We start from the raw sequence: 16,274 nt of genomic DNA, 5'->3' as shown, positions 1-16,274 counted from the left end.
AGGGTGTGGTGTGTGTTTTTCAGTTCCGTCAGCTTTCTGAATGTACCTGCACACGCATAGCCTCTAATGAAGTCTGGGTTTGTGGGCCAAAACTGAGGGTCGCAGTGATTATAGCTAGTAAAATAAAAGCGCTGTAATTTAGGATTATGTTATGTGCAAGCGTGCTGAGAGGTAGCGAGAGAATCCTGTAAACGAAGCTGTCCGTATGTTGCATCATGAACATTTTTTAACAAGGAAGTTGATTATTTCCCCCCCCCTCCTTTGTCTGACAACGCTCACAAGGGTTCATGATTTTTCACAGATAAAGCTCCTGCAACTTTTGCTTTTTATTTTTGTGAAAATACAGAATAAAGGCGCGTCCAAGACAGAATATCCATTCACAGAATAGATGAGCTCCCAGGGGGCTTAGTTTCTTAGGGTTGGCAGATGATAAAGGAAGATGCTTGTTTTGATGAAAGAATTTGGGGGACCTGAATGAATAATGACAACTAGTATGTATAAGAAACAGGACTATTTTTCTCTGGTTTTTGACCATGGATGAATATCTTAAAGCTTGTCATCAAGATAAGTAGTTTGAAACTATATTAACGATTAAAGTGAAAGGAGACTGTGGGAGGCAGAAGAGGAAGAAAAAGGGAATTTGTACAGTGCTGTAGGTGGCTTTTTTCTTTTTGAAAGCTTCATAAAATGTAAAGGTGATAAATACAGGGTAAGGAGAGAGCAGATGAAGGGTCCTGGCAGAAGGAGGAAGACATGGTTCAGCACTTACAGAACATCGGTGAAGCTAGGCTGGAGAGTAGGAGTATACAGTGCATCTGTATGGAAAGAGTGACAATCTGCCTTAATTTGGAGCCCACGGTCATGTAAAATGGTACGAAGAATTAGGCCCCAAATATTGAAATAAAATACTGGGGGGGGTGGAACACAAAAAGAAAACTGAAATGGAGAAACAGATAGTGAAGGCAGCTCAAGATGGGAGCTATAAAGTAATGAGAAAGGTTAGTGGAGGCAGATAATAGGCAAGTTAGAAACAAAGAAATAAAAAGAAGTTGTTCCCTTAAATACAACCTTCTGTCATGGATTTCTTTCACAGGGTGAGTCAGAAAGGGATGAATCTTTTCCTCCTTTACACCATTTGGCTTTAGTAGAACGCCAGTAAGCAACTCCACTCTTCACCAGTACCACAAGGGAGACAATCAAGCCTGACATAATTAATCTATTTGATTTTCATATCTTATATTTCCCCCAGTATATTTTCTTTGTGGGCTTGAACAAAACCAAGAGAGAAGTAAAGATTATTGATGTCAGGATTGTGTTGAAAGAAATGTGAAACAGTGGTTTTGAGCAATTTCTGTTTAGTTGTGTAGAGGTCAGCACTGTATTTAGTTTATTGTGATGCTATCCTTTTTAATGTTAATTGTGTATGATTTGACCAGTTTACTGTGAATTTTTTCTCTTTTTCCATATTCAGGCTTTCCTGTGCATTAGTCCCCAGGTTCTCTTCTCTCTTGCTTAATGAAACTCTACCAGCTTGTATTGGTGGTTAAACAGAGTACCAGAAGCTGGATATCATCTTTAACCTTATTTTCTATTCCTAAGTGTAATTTTAACAATTAACCTTTTTGTGCAACGAAAAGGAAGTAATACAGCAGAAGTGACATTAAGAGGAAAAACTGTGCTGTTATTAAAACTGCTATCAGGATAAATTAGTATCTTCACAGATAGCTGCTTTCGTCTTTTGGTCTCCTCATGCTAAAGAGGAGACCCTCGCCTCCCCCATATGTCAGAAATCTTTTCATTAACTCTTTGGGGAGTATCAGTAAGAATGTTGGAGCTTTTACTTGCTTTAGCAACATGGTACAGGGGATTATCTACCAAGTACTAGTGTCTTGTTTGAATGCAGTTAAGCTAAAACATCTACTGTGTTATTTTCACACCAGCATTTCTGTAATGATCTTTTATGTATGTGTTCAAAACAAAACCATCAAGTCCTGCTATGATAAGGTCCTGCAGTAAACTAACATAAAAAAAATCATTGGTTTTTAACTCTAAAACGGTGTATCAAAGCCACTCCTCATGGAGATGAAGGAAATGAGTTAGATGAGCCAAGTATTATACTTGTACCAAACGTGTCAAATAATATTGAGAAGTTAATGATTCTCCATATAGGCTCCCCTAAACACTGGAGGGTGGCGTACTTGAACATACAGCCTAGGCAAATAAGCACCCTGTGCACCGCTTTACTGTGCTTTTGCTGGGAGCACAAGTGACCCAAATCAGCATGCCAACAAAGGCTTTTTAACTTCCTCAGGGAAGTGCTGATGTACCAAAACGAACACTAACCTCAAAATAGAAGGAAAGATAGTTGGATTTCTAAACCTGCTGATCAAGGGGGGGGAAGAAGGGGACCATGTCTCAGGGGGGCCTCTGGAAGAAATGGGGAGAACTGTTTCCTTCAGCCTCTGAATAAATTGCAAGAGTAGTTTCTGAACAAAAGCACTGTGGGAGCCACTACTGGCTTAAATGACTTTCTGCAGGTAAGGGGCTGCTTCAGCCTGTCCTGCCCTAGCCCCTCTCCTGCTTCAGCTGCTTTGGTCCCCTGCCGGGGGAGGGTTGTTGGATGAGACAACCTCCTGGGAGGCTTGGTTCAGTGCTAGGACATGTTTTTTAGCAATTCCCAATGGTACAAGCTGCTCAAAGGGACTGAGAGAAACAGCAAACAAATGGTGTGTAAAGCTGTTCTGAGAATAACCCCTGAATATGAGGGATGACAGGAACTTCTACACTTGGAATTATGTGTAATCTCTGCTGTTCTGCAGGGGTGGAACCCAGTGCCATGATACTGGAAAATACCACCTCAGGAGTTAACCCTTTTAGCAGCCTGACCATGCCCAATTTGTACATAAAAGGCCATTGTGGAAGGCTTGCTGAATGCACCTGGGACTGAAGTCTTAAACCTAGTAACAAAATACATGTTACTCAAGCACTCATTACATGAGTTTAGCGATGCCACTGGATTTGAGGCCAGGAGGGACTATTAACATCGGCTACTCAGAATTTGTGCTTTATATATGCCATAGAAATTTCACCTAGCAATTGCTATGTGAGGATCATCACTTCTGATTAAGCTAGAATACAATCTTTAGGTGGTTAAATGGATTCAAAACTTAATGTGATGAAGAATCCAGATCATCACTTGTTAAATTTAATAGGGAAGATAATTTACCTGTGTAACAAAGGCAGCATGCATTTGTTTAAGTTTGATATATGATGCTTCAGCCTTCAGAAGGAGAAACCATCTGAAGGAGTGATAAAGCAGCTCATTTGCTTGAACAGTTCTAGCTTGGCATCTCATCTGTTCCTGCAGATATAAGTATTTACTGTGCTGTATGTTGGCTGGTTTTTAGTTCAGTGCTGATGTGTTATCTACCGGCTCTGCCTGAAAGAGCTGCATCCTTTGAATGTGATCACTTTGCTCATGGAGGCTACATCATCCACAGACTTAACAAAGCCTGCCCAGACTTGGTTGAATGTAATGTTGCCTGTAGCTGGATGCAGTAAAACAGCTTTCAGCAGCGCCCCTCGTACTTCCTGCTTAAAAAGGTGGATTGGACAGGCAGCTGATTTTTATCCTCTTCCTTATGTAGGCTGTCTTTGTGTGATGAAGTTTGGCTCTAACTGTGCTTACTGAGACTGTACTTGATCCATTATCATCACAGTATGAGTATTGAGAGTCCTATTATCTGAGATGCTTATAAACAACTATGCCTTGATTTCTTTTTTGGTTTTCAAAACTTGTCTTGGCTTACCCTGAACAGTAAAATCATAAAAACATAACCCCTTTAGTCGGCAAAGCTTTAAGGAAGTGAATGTATGAAAATGATAGAACATTGTATCTGATGCTGCTTCCTGAGAAAGTGATTCTATATTGCACAGTTGTGTCATTACTTGACTGAAAATATCCACTTCATACCTCTGGATTTTATGTGCATATTAGGTGTTTAAACATCTAGCTGAAGCCTACTGATGGCTGGGTATACGACTGTTTAGTTCTTATATTTGACTATTGAAAAGGATTTTTTTGGAGTCTCAGGACTGCCTGAGTTCCTGTGGTGGAAGGAGAGTTCAAAACTTCCATTGACTTTATTCAGCAGCTTTTAAACTCCTGATCATTGTAACTTCCCCGAAGGGTCAGTAATGTTTAGTTTGTTGTGTAATTCTGAACATTTGTCTTCATTCACTGAAGCTTTTTAGCCTGCAGTCATACATATTTTGCAGCTTTGAATTTGTGAAAAATATGATTAAAGTCAAAATACGTTTTTGGCACAAAGGGGTTGAAAAACCAGAATCAACTGAATGATGAAAGGATGCATTATAACAAGACTTGAAGTAATATAAAACCTGGATTGAAGTCTTTTCTCCAAATGAACTAAATTGTTGAACTTGAGCATGTTAGTTCTAGGTGTGAAATTGGAGTATGAAGCCTTCAGCAGGAAGTGGGTCCTATTGATTCAGGAACGTTACTGGATTATCCTCATCTTTTGCAAAAGCCTTCAGTTGCAGGGGACTGATAAATGTTTGAGTTTTTGTTCTTTATTGTGATACTTTCTCGCCTTAAAATAGCAAAAGAATTTATTACAATAGTGAAATTGAGGTCCCATTACAGCAATTAAGTGGTTACAAATCACATTCCTACCGTAACCAGCTTTGTAAGCCAGCTGCATGCTTTGGTCTACACGACAGGTCTTGAGTCAAAGTTCAGCTTGGAACGTGCTTGTAGTCCAAATTTTCCAATGCTAGTAAGGGTATAGCATCTGATAGTTACTTATTGTAGTGAAGAAGTAGTGTTTACTTGTTCTTCAGAAGTTTGCGAAAGGTATATGATCACTCATTTGATAGCTTCATCATCCCTACACTAAATTTTCTTAACGTTTTATTTAAGGATAGAAGTAGCACTGATTCAGTGTGCACAGGTAAACAAATGGGTGTCATGCATTCTGAAACCTAATGTTGAGCACCTGACAAAATATGTGAGGTTTGGGTGAACAAATTATATGCCATATACAATTTTATCTAAACAGTTGCATTATATTTTTAACATCTAAATGAATTATTTACTGAACAAGATGGGTTTTTTGAGCAGGAGCATGCCGTTCTGTAGGCTTTTGTTTTTTCTTACTCTGATTTCTTTTTACCTAGCAGGGTAGGGGTTACTAATGTTACTACTGTGTTTGTTAATTTAATAGAAGGTAGAAGTGCAGTCACTCAGGCAACAGTATATAATAACCGGTAAGATTGTAATAAATGCATTGCCCTGTTAGACATACATGGAAGAAAATCTGCAAATAACAATGCAGTGGGTGTATCTGTCACAGGCTGCTGAGTTTTGTCACAGCAATTTAAAAAAATCAATGGCAGACAGAATGAAAACGGGTGAACAAGGAAACATCATCAGCGATGATCAGCATGCACGGGGGCATGCTGGAGCCAGGCTGGCAGGCATTTTTATAGGGAAGATGCAGCTGGTTTTAGAGGATGAAGTTTAGCTCCTTTAAAATGGAGACCTGTGTGGCAATTTGAAAAGGGCCAGCCTGCAACTGCTGCATGGACCCTACTTGTATCCACCCAGCTAGCTTTTGGAGACATGTAGAAGTTTCTCTGGGAAAGCACAGTGTGTCCTATGACATGTAGCCATGAGCTTGGTCTGGTCCCAGGCATCCTGCCCCTGACTGTGTCAGCTCGTGCTGCGGGAGCCTGCGCTCTCTGCGCTGCTGAAGGCGATGCGTGCTCATCTCACAACGTGGGGGACGCTGCACGACATACAGCCGCTCTCATTTGTAGTCGCAACTCAGAAGCGGTGATGGGAAGCGGCTAAATAGCAGCTGAACTCTGCCATCGTTATCCTGGCAACCTGCAATAGCCCTAACTGGTACTGGGGAGAGAAGATGGATTACTTACAGGGGAAGAAGGTGAAAGATATCAGAGTGATAAAGACTTAGGTAGGGGGGTGTGTTCCCCGTTTCTGGGATTGGGACCTTTATTTCCAAAGATCTGTGTCAACAGGAGTATTTGAGAACAGACCGCTTGATGCCGACAATCTTCCAGAGAGATGTGTCCTGATGAGGCACAGCGATGCTCAGCAATGCCATCTCCTCCAGAGCTCTTGATTCATATGGGGGTTTTGTGCTCTTTGTGAACTAAAGTCTTGCATCTTCCTGGGAAGGAAAGCACACTGTTGGTGTATTACAGTGAGAGTTGGAGACGGATGTCTGATTGCTAAGTGTTTAGTGTAATTTCTAATGTATGGGGAAAAAAACTTTGTGCATTTTCATAATCTTAATGATTGAATAGGAAGGTATTTTTAGTCTGTGAATAGAATATTTTTCAGTATCACTTACTTCAGTAGGTTTTACTCCTTGAAGTGGTGAAGAAATGCAGCTAGTAGAAAGTGCTTAATGGAGAATCAGTCTCTTCTTTTTGGTCTGTGAAAGTTGAGTCTGTCTTATCTCGCTATCTGTGAGTGACTTGATTTAACTATTTACTATTGTAATCTTGTCTTGATCTAATGTTGGCACTGAGGAGGTTGTTCACAGTGACATGAATGACCTGGGCATAAAAATCCGGTGTCGTTGCTAAGCCCCTTGCTGGCTGAGGAGCAGATCTGAGCTCTGCTATCAGAAGTGATCATCAGGTATTTGCCCTGCAGCCAGGGTACAGTGTGAAACATTTGCACTGCAACAGGTCACGACCATCACGGTGAACTCTGCCTCTAATGGCAATGGAAACAGCTTTCTCCAAAACTGCTGCCACTGGGTCGCAACTGCACCTTGCCACCTCTCCTTGTGACCTTGGCAGGTTTAGTACCGGTGAGTGGTTTTTTACAGGCTTTACTGCAAAGCATTGACCCGGTAGCAGATCGCGTCGTACAGTGTCACAGGCTGCCGCTGGCTGGGTCACCCACAGTTCTTCTGACCACGCAGCCCCATGGGCTCATTACCTCTCCCCAGATAAGTGGGAGTGTGCCGTATGCGTTGCTGCTGATCAGAGCCCTCTTTGGAGTGTTTCAGTGTTTAAGGTACATGATGATAAAGGAAACCTACTAGAGGAGAAAGCTTGTAAGGAAAATGGTGCAAAAAGGGCCATGAGTATAATTTCATAAAAGAAGATAAATTCGGTGGTAGTTTGTACCAGTATAATTTTTGATGAACTCGGTCTCATGTTTGTCTTGGTTTATGCTGTGCTTCCCTGGGGGAAGAAGAAAACCCGAACGTTATTTAAACTAGCAAGTATCTAATTTCAGTGAAAAAGGGAGAAAACTGAGGTGAATTCTCAATGCTGCCTCGGAGCAGGCGCGCGTGTGAGCGACAGCCCTGTGCCATGCACCAAGCTGCTGCTGGCTTGAAATGTTGTGTAATAACAAGTGAGTGCAGGATCAAATCCCCAGCCAAGAACAACCTGTCCCAAATCGATGTTGTCCCTTCAGACAAATACCCAGGAGGTCTGTTCCTTTTTACATGGCACTCTTAGCATGTCACACCAGTAAAATCTCATTGAGTTGTATTTAATTAGGATGTATTTCAATTTGATAGGTGTATCTCAGTTACTTGTTCTAAGCAATTCTGGAAAGATGTCCAGATCTTCAAGATGTTATTATGAGTTAACTCCCATTTAATCTGGAGACCTCTTAAAAGTTTAAGAGCAGAAAATAAAAGCTCGAAGTGTGAAGCATCTTGCTTCTTCCCTGGTCTAAAACCCCATGTTTGGAGAATGATGGCAGGGGGGAATAGAAAGTATTGGCTAAAGAACAAATAGAAGAGAACAAGAGGCTCTTCTAAACATCCCCACAATGTTATTCTAGCCATTAGAAAAGAAGGAAAAGAAAACAAGTGCTTTGAGTAGTGTTGTTTTTTTAATTTATTACATGTGCTAGTACTTGCTCTGTATCCAAAAAGTTCAAGGGGGACCAGTTTCTTATGAACTAGTCAGCCGTGCATCAGTATCCTCACATGGCAAAGCCTTTAGATTTTTCTGTGTAAACACAAATTTGATTCTTCTATCAAAGTAGGTAATGTGTGTGTCATCCATACAAATAGCACAAATGCATCTTTGCTACGCAACACTTAACAAGTTTCCTGTGTCGTCCTCCTTTTACTTAATACATTTGTTTTTCTTTCATCTTCTGAAAGCACAGATCATTAGATGCTATTTCTTCGATGTTGATAGGAGAACATCACTGTCGCTTAAAAGTTTATGTCTTAGAATCAGTGAAATACTTTTGCTAGCTACACACATTTATGTTTTTCTTATTGGTGCTGCTTTTCTGAATTTTTGTGGGACTTCATGAGAAAAGAGGTTTTTGATGTTCCTGACAGGGTTAGAGTGACAAATTCAGATGAGGAAATTACCTATAATTTTATTTATCTACTGAGGAAGTGCAAAGTTTCTAGAAGAGTGGAGAAACCTGCTAATCAGGCTAGAAAAGTGTCTCTTGTAAACTGGGTTGTATCTTTCAACTTTAATATATGAGGGGAATTATTTCTTGGCCTTCTGTATTTAAACTTTCTCTCCTCTAGTTTTATGTAGCCTTACTTTCTCTCCTTTTTTTCATCTAGTCTTACTAAAAAAAGAAACAAAGTACAGCAGTCAAATGGCAAAAGCATTGTAAAAATAATTTGTTTTTTCTTATTGTAACCTGAAATTCTGTAAGTTAATGTGTTTCCATGTTTTAAGGGCTTTGTTCTGAAACCAAGCATAAGATGTTTAAACAATCTACTAGTAAACCATTACATTTACCAGCCATTCAGTTAAGAACAATTATGGGTTAATTTGAAGTCTTCATGGTTTTGCTTGTTCCACAGAGGCAGTAAGAGTGGTCTGGCAAAGAAACCTGGTATGTTAGCTCAAATCTTAAAGCTTGATGTCTTGACTTGAAATGCAAGATATTCTGAAATTTAATGTCATTATAATCAGTAACTTCAGAAAAGCACAGTAAAACATTAAAAGGATGCATGTCAATTAGTAAGGTGCGTTTTGGAAATATGGTATAGGGAAATACTTTGCTACTCGGTCACTTAGAACTTCAGTTTATCTTGGAAAATGACTTTTTAAGAACAGAAATTGTTTCACAAAGTAATGTTTGACAGTCATCTCTACCTCTTTGTCAAAGACTCTGGAATAAATGATTGTTTAGTTCTATCATTAGTTTTAAATTAATCTGGGTCTATCACTGACTTGCAGATATGCTATCTAATGATGTGACGGATTTCCAGGAAAGACTAACAGATCTCATCTTTTAAAATGGTAGCTTTTTACCCTAAAGAATTACTGGAAAATAGTTTCATGTTTTTGTGACATGTAAATATTATTCTGTATTTTAACACCTTTCAGTTTAAATGACATTAAAACCTTGAGTAAATACATTATTTCCCAGTCCAGGTCACTTACAAGCGTTCTCAACCTTCTTTTGGCAGGAAGATAGAATTAGAAGTAGTATTTATCTTTCAGCATGAAGCAGACTGGTTTTATATTGAAGTATTTTGAAACTTGTGAGAGATTGGAGTGTGCCCATATCTGGATGGCAGCTGTGCCCAGTACCTCCTCTGTCTGTGAACAGGAAAGATGACATTAGCTCTCAGTTCTGAGAGAAATGTCAGAAATCTGGTGCCTCCTTTGGCCATGACTGCTCTTGCTTCCCTCTGCTGCTAGGCAAGATTTGCCATCTTAAAGTAAACCATACTTCAGGGCCTTCCTTACTCCTCTGTTAACACACTGCTTTCCTATCCTGATGCCTGTGTATTTTGAAGGAGTTATGAATCTTCTATTTCAGTGAGAAGAAATATTAATATAAGCCTAATACCAGGATCTGTCACTCATCCTGTTCTTTTAACCTAAATTTTGCCCCACAATCAGCTTTGTCTTCCTCTACAGGACCACTTGACTTGCCCTCCTGCACACCCTGTTCCTCTACTTTAATTGTGAAAGCTGGGGGCATTTAGTCAGCTGCCCAAGGAAAAGGTACTTACCTCTGTGCACCCTGTGACAGTGCTAGTTCAACAGTGTAGCTCAACCTACTGCTCCCTTTGTAACTGTCGTGCTCTGGTGACATCTGCTTTACTATGACAATTACAAGACCCTCTTACAGGAGAGGAAAGAATCTGAGGAATCATCTTTTTTCAACCGAGTAGTAAGTATGTGCACTTCCACTGTCTTGTTTTGAGGGTCTCTTGAAAAAAGAAAACAAGAGTTGGAAGCCTTGCTTATGATTAAGATTCCTGGTACATCTGACGGAAGATGGATACGAAACCCTAGCAGCAATCTATATGCTATTAAATACCAATTTATTATGACAATGTGGTATTCTGTCTACATTACCTCCTATTAGATATTAATTCAGAATGAAGGCAGGTGATCTGGTATTGTGGTTTAGCCCCAGCCGGCAACTAAGCCCCATGCAGCCGCTTGCTCACTCCCCCATGGTGGGACGGGGGAGAGAATTGGAAGAGTAAAAGTGAGAAAACTCATGGGTCGAGGTAAAGACAGTTTAACAGGGAAAGCAAAAGCCGTGCACGCAAGCAAAGCAAAACAAGGAATTCATTCACCACTTCCCATGGGCAGGCAGGAGTTCAGCCATCCCCAGCTTCTTCCCCCAGCTTTTGTTGCTGAGCATGTTGTCATATGGTATGGAATATCTCTTTGAGTTTGGGTCGGCTGTCCCAGCTGCTTCCCAGGCCTCCTAGCTTCCTGTGCACTCCCAGGCTCCTTGCTGGTGGCGTGGGGTGAGAAGCAGAAAAGGCCTTGACTCTGTAAGCCCTGCTCAGCAATAATGAAAACAGACCTGTGCTTTCAGCACAAATCCAAAACATAGCCCCATACTAGCTACTATGAAGAAAATTAACTCTGTCCCAGCTGAAACCAGGACACCTGGTTAAAATAAGCAGATTTGGTACAAGCACAGTAGAAAACTTAACAAAACACAATGTACTAAAGCAGAGCCTGTGTGTCTCTGTAATGTATGTGCAATAATAAGGATTAATATCCCTGAGAATTTCACACTGGAGGTTTTTTGAAGAGAAAATAACTAATGGGATGCTAATAACTTATAATGTTACCTAAAATATGCTATTACCTTATTGCTACAAAAATAACTTTTTTTTTTTCCTCCACACACATTAAACCACTCTTCAGTAACAAGAATTACACTTGCAATAAATGCTTATCTAAAACATTTGAAAGGATGAGGGTAATGTTCAGGAAGCAAGAAGTCAGTGCAAAACAAAAGCAAGCTCTAATCTCTTTTGTTTATGGCATCTGACAAGCTGGCTGAGGAGTGTGGCAGCCCGGAGGCTGGTGCGAATTAATATCTGTGTATTGCACCACCAGGTCCCTCTGTGCCCCAAGTCATTTACTCACAACTGCTTAGCAGTTGCAGAGGCTCAGACAGTCTTTTTCCACCCCTTCATGATGGTAGGATGGAAAAAAACCCCTCCTGTTGAACAGGGAACTTGAACTGGGGATTATACTCTAAAAAATGTTATCACTGTATAAACATGTTTCCCATATTATTGTGTCCTAGGCTTAACATTCAACTTGCTGTGTCTTTCCTCTCACATGGACACCTCTGTGGTCTGAGTAAAGCCTTCCTCCCCCAGCAGCCAAGTTAATCCTATGGGCCAGTCTTGCAATGAAGCTGTAATTGGGAGTTTATGGTATCATGGGAAGTTGGAAAAATAATTGCTGTCACCAGCTCTACTTCAAAGACAGACATAATGTGAGGCTGAACTGTTCAAGTCCAATAAAATATTTAAGAGTATAATCTATTTCAAGTGCAGCATGCTATGTTCTTCCCTGGGTGCGAACGTCTGGGACAGCTCTCCAGCTGGTGGGAGCTGGCATTGTTTTGCTTGCTTCAGCAGGGATGTGCAGATTTACTGCAGCTGAGGATGAAAACAGCTTTGCAATTTGAGTGTACTTTTTCATGTACAGAAGTTTATTCTAATCCCAAGCTATAAGTGACAGTTAAAGCCTGGGAAGATACTTCTCTGTTGCCTTTCATCAAGGTTTCCTGCCCCTTTAAAGTTGAGTAGATTAAAATCCCAATCTGTTTTCTTATTTCTGTAAATTAACAGTTTCCTAAGCAAGAAGTTTAAGAGTGCTTAAAGCTTCCTAAGCAGAATTCATGCCGTATCAGTTAGCTGATATCTTAGTCTTAGTAAACTCTGCTTTGACCTGTTCACTTTCTACTTTGACTTCCTCATTGTCTGACTCCCCTTTTGCTCTAGCAGTATTTTCATACATATTTCAGCATTCAAACCAGTAAGTTTGAAGCACAGTATCTTTGCTACCATTTATTGAGCTTACTTCAGCTGGCTGCGTTTGCTCTTCAGCAGGCTGAAAAACTTGGTGTGCGTTGTAGCTGGAGCACTCTGTGTTCACGCCGCACAACCACCTAAATGGGGAGGGGTGGTTGGAGGGGCTTGGGGCTGGGATGGGTACAGGGTGTGAGCAACAGTTTTGCCTGGCTGCTGGGGTAGGGGAACAGCTTCTCTGCCACGTTTGGGAGCAGCCCAGGAGCACTGCAGTGGCAGGCTGGGAGCTACGTGGCTCGGAGCTGGGCAGTGAGTCCTGCCGGGAGCGGGGTGCCTGCTCTTGCTGCGAAGCCTTGCCTTGCTGTCGCCAGGCACAAAGTTTTGAAGCTGACTGCAGTGACCAGAGTAAGATTGATTAATTGCCCTGGTTCTGCTTAAACATCAACTGCTTTCTGTTGTCCTCTTTTTAATACTACGTGCTATATGCAGCTCAAAATTAATCACTTAAAAGATACAACAAGGGGCGGGGGGGAAAGGTTATCTCCCTGCAGGTAGGTGGAAGCTGACTTTATTCGATGATTTGATGTGTGACGCTGCTACAGTCACTAGACCCCCTGCAGTAAATTGATTGTCTGTTGACTGCTTGCTGGTTTTCCACCTTGTCACCTTTCATAGGTTTTCATCTGCTGTATTGTCAATGGCAGCCTCCTTCCATGACTTACTGGAAGAGGGAAGGCTAATAACTTTCTCAACCAATGTATCTTAGCTATCTTACTGAGAATCCCTTTCATTTCACTTACCAGTAATGGAAACCACCAGTTGTCTTTGGAAATGCTCAAACTTACTTTATTTATACACAGCTGCCATTTATTGATAAATAACAAGAATATTGTAAGCACTATTTTCCCTTCGCTTTTATTACTTCTAGCAACTTGCATACCCTTTAGCAGATGTGCTAGTCCTGTATAATATTAAGGAGTAGTTAAATTCTTGGCTAATGGAAAACCAAAGTAAATAACACAATAGATGACACGAAGAAAATTCATCATGTTTTTATCATATTACAAAGGAGTCAAGTAACACAATCATTTAGGACCTAACTTAATGGCTAGCTGAAACCGTTACACTGGTTTTGGAATGGAGTTGTTACAGTTTAACTACACTCCATGGTCTTTGACAGTGCTTGAGAGACAGGAAATAAAAAGGATTGTTAGTGATAAAGGTCTTCAGGAAGGCATAAGCTTAGCATGAAAGCTATAATTCTTTCTGGACTGCTGATCCTAAACTAGAAGGCAATTTTTCCGTTTGAGGAATAATGGGGGGTGTGTAGAACAATTGAAACAATGCTAAGATTCAGGTGAAACTTTTGTTCAGCTGTATAGATACAAATCCAGTGAAATCGGGGATTTGGGACTAGCTGTTAAAACTTAACTGGTTAACTACTTGGGCAATATTAAATGCATTATTGAGCCCTCTTTCTTCTGTGCTCCATAATTTTGCATCTTAGCTTATTTGGGAAAGGCTGTTACATAGGGTCAGATGCAGATATTAGGGAGCACTGCAAGCAGAAACAGTTGCAGAATATCACTCCCAGCTTCATAATTCAGTAGTTAGCCTTTATGTCCTGCATTATAAGCAAAAAAGTCTTCGTTAACACTCAAAGCAGTGTATTCAACTTATTGCTGCCAAACCATAGAGACACTGTGTAGTTTGTCTAGTTTGTTATTAGACTCTTCCCTCCCCTTTTTCCAAAGGCAAAGCAAGCTTGCTTCCCTATCACCCCACCTTCACAACAGAAACATTTGGTGAATGTTCATACTCAAATCATGCTTGAAATTCATTGCTGCTGGAGCTACAGTGCATCTATCACTGCTCCTTTTCCCCTCTATGCAAGCCACCTGCACAGCTTTCGGATCTTCTCATATACATTCCTGTGACTTACTGTCTGTACTTGAAGTCATTCACAAACATTGCCTAAGGTACACTACATGGGAAGAAGTTGTTCATGTGCATCAAGTCTGTTTTAGAGATCACTTACTGCAGCTTGAACTTCAGGTCTGAGTTAAAAGAAGGTTGCGAGGGGAAATAATGCTGGTGTACAAATGACCTGGTGAGTCAAGTACCAAGGAGGTAAAAACTAGGCATGTTCTAGGGTGATCCTAGCACATACATGGCTAGCTGGATCTCAGCAAATTCTGAAAAACCTTAGTGGGTTGTCCCAGGAGCACCTGTGGGAGAAAAAAATGCCAGCTAACTCTTTAGGATAGAGCTTGAGGAATAATTATGCTATGTATTGGTACTGTGACTTTTACACAGAGAGCCAACAGAGACTAATACTTCCTGAGAGTATAGCCTAATGAAAGCAAGGTGTAAACCCACTTCCCGTGCTCAACGAGCTGAGTTGAAGCTGACCTCTGATGTAGCTGGCATTGTTTCTGACACACAGCTGTCGTCTGTAGAAGGTGAGAGTTACTCCATCCAAGGAGCTGCTGAGCAGACGGAGCTGCTGAGCAGACAGCGCTGCAGTAGCACAACCCACCTGAGCCCTCTGCTAGCCGGGGACTGTGCTGTTGTTCTCTGGCGCAGAGGGGAGAATAAAGCTTGACAGCTTGCTGCTATTGGAAAGACACAATAAACCAGTTACCAGGGAGATGCAGACCCTGAGCCTCTGCTGAAAGCAGTTTTCACTTGGTATTATTTCCAGTTTGGAAAGGCGAGGGTCTGTTTTGTGTATTTTATGCAAAGCAGATTGAAATCAACATCACACTTCATTTGGCTCCCAGCAGTTGAAGAGAGAAAACATATAGAACTATAAACATATTTATTTCAGAGTATTTTTCAAAGGGGAAAATCAAGCACCTGAGCCAAGCTGTTGGTTTGGGTGCTGGACAGATTTAGGATGGAAAAAGTTGCTACAGATTCCAGACTGAAATTGTTGCAGAATTGCATCAAGCAGTTAACACCACTCAGCCTAAAGCCTTCAACACCCCCAGGGATTAAAGGGACACTGCAGTTACTCCTTGCTATACAGAAGCTACTACAGTTATGTGGTCACCCAAACCTCTACAAGTAAAATCCCTGATCCTCAGGGTTCAGAGGCAGAAAGGAAGATTCAGTGCTCTACAGTAAAGAAAATAACTAATTGCAGGAATTTCACGCATCTGTGCTGGTGAAAACCTCACTGACAATGTAACCGCTTTACTGCCTGGATTTGTGGAGCACTAAATTTTAGGGTAGGGCTTCTTGGTCCCTGGCACCCCGCAGCATGGTAGATGTTCTGTAGTTTGTGTGCAGTAGATGTGGTATGTTATGAATGAAAGATGATTTTTATGGGAGACAAAAGCAAATGAATGTATGCAGTAAGACTCAGTAGAAATAGAGAGAAAAGATTTTCTGTGTTGCTTTAACTTCAAAGGTTTGTTCTAAAGATGTTTGATGATGACTGTTAACAACCGTTAATTATTGTGTGAGCTTCAAGTTCTGAACTGCGCTTCCATGTTTTTTACCCTCTGAAACTCCCATTCGTAAGAAAATGGCTTTCCGCTGTAAAGAGCTGAAAGCTCCTGCTCTGGGAACTTCTGCTGTATACAAATTTTACAGTCTGTAGGATTCTTACCATTGTCGAATAAGCATGTGATACCCTGTAAAGATCCGTGCCACAGCCTGCAGCCCGGCAGTACCTGTGAAGTGCTCTGTGACAAGAATCAAATATCCCAGGCTCTCATTGACAGAGGCAGGTAGGGCTGGAGCTGTTCTGCTCCAGTGTCATCCCTGCTGTCACTCCTATCTGTACATTTTTACAGCTGACTTCACACTTACTCAGTAAAGTCACAGGAGAGACGCCTTCCTTCTGAAAAGCATCTGTCACCAAGCTTTGTCCTTTTTTTTTTTTTTGCCTGCCCCCCTCAGCAGGTTTTTTCACTGTGTTCTTGGTGAAAATGATTTCTGATAACCTCTGTAATAATGGTG

The sequence above is a fragment of the Phaethon aethereus genome (assembly GCF_964289735.1).
Source record: "Phaethon aethereus genome assembly, chromosome: 6".
NCBI classification, from domain to species: domain Eukaryota; kingdom Metazoa; phylum Chordata; class Aves; order Phaethontiformes; family Phaethontidae; genus Phaethon; species Phaethon aethereus.
The sequence above is the reverse complement of the archived record's forward strand: the minus strand, read 5'-3'. Positions refer to the sequence as shown.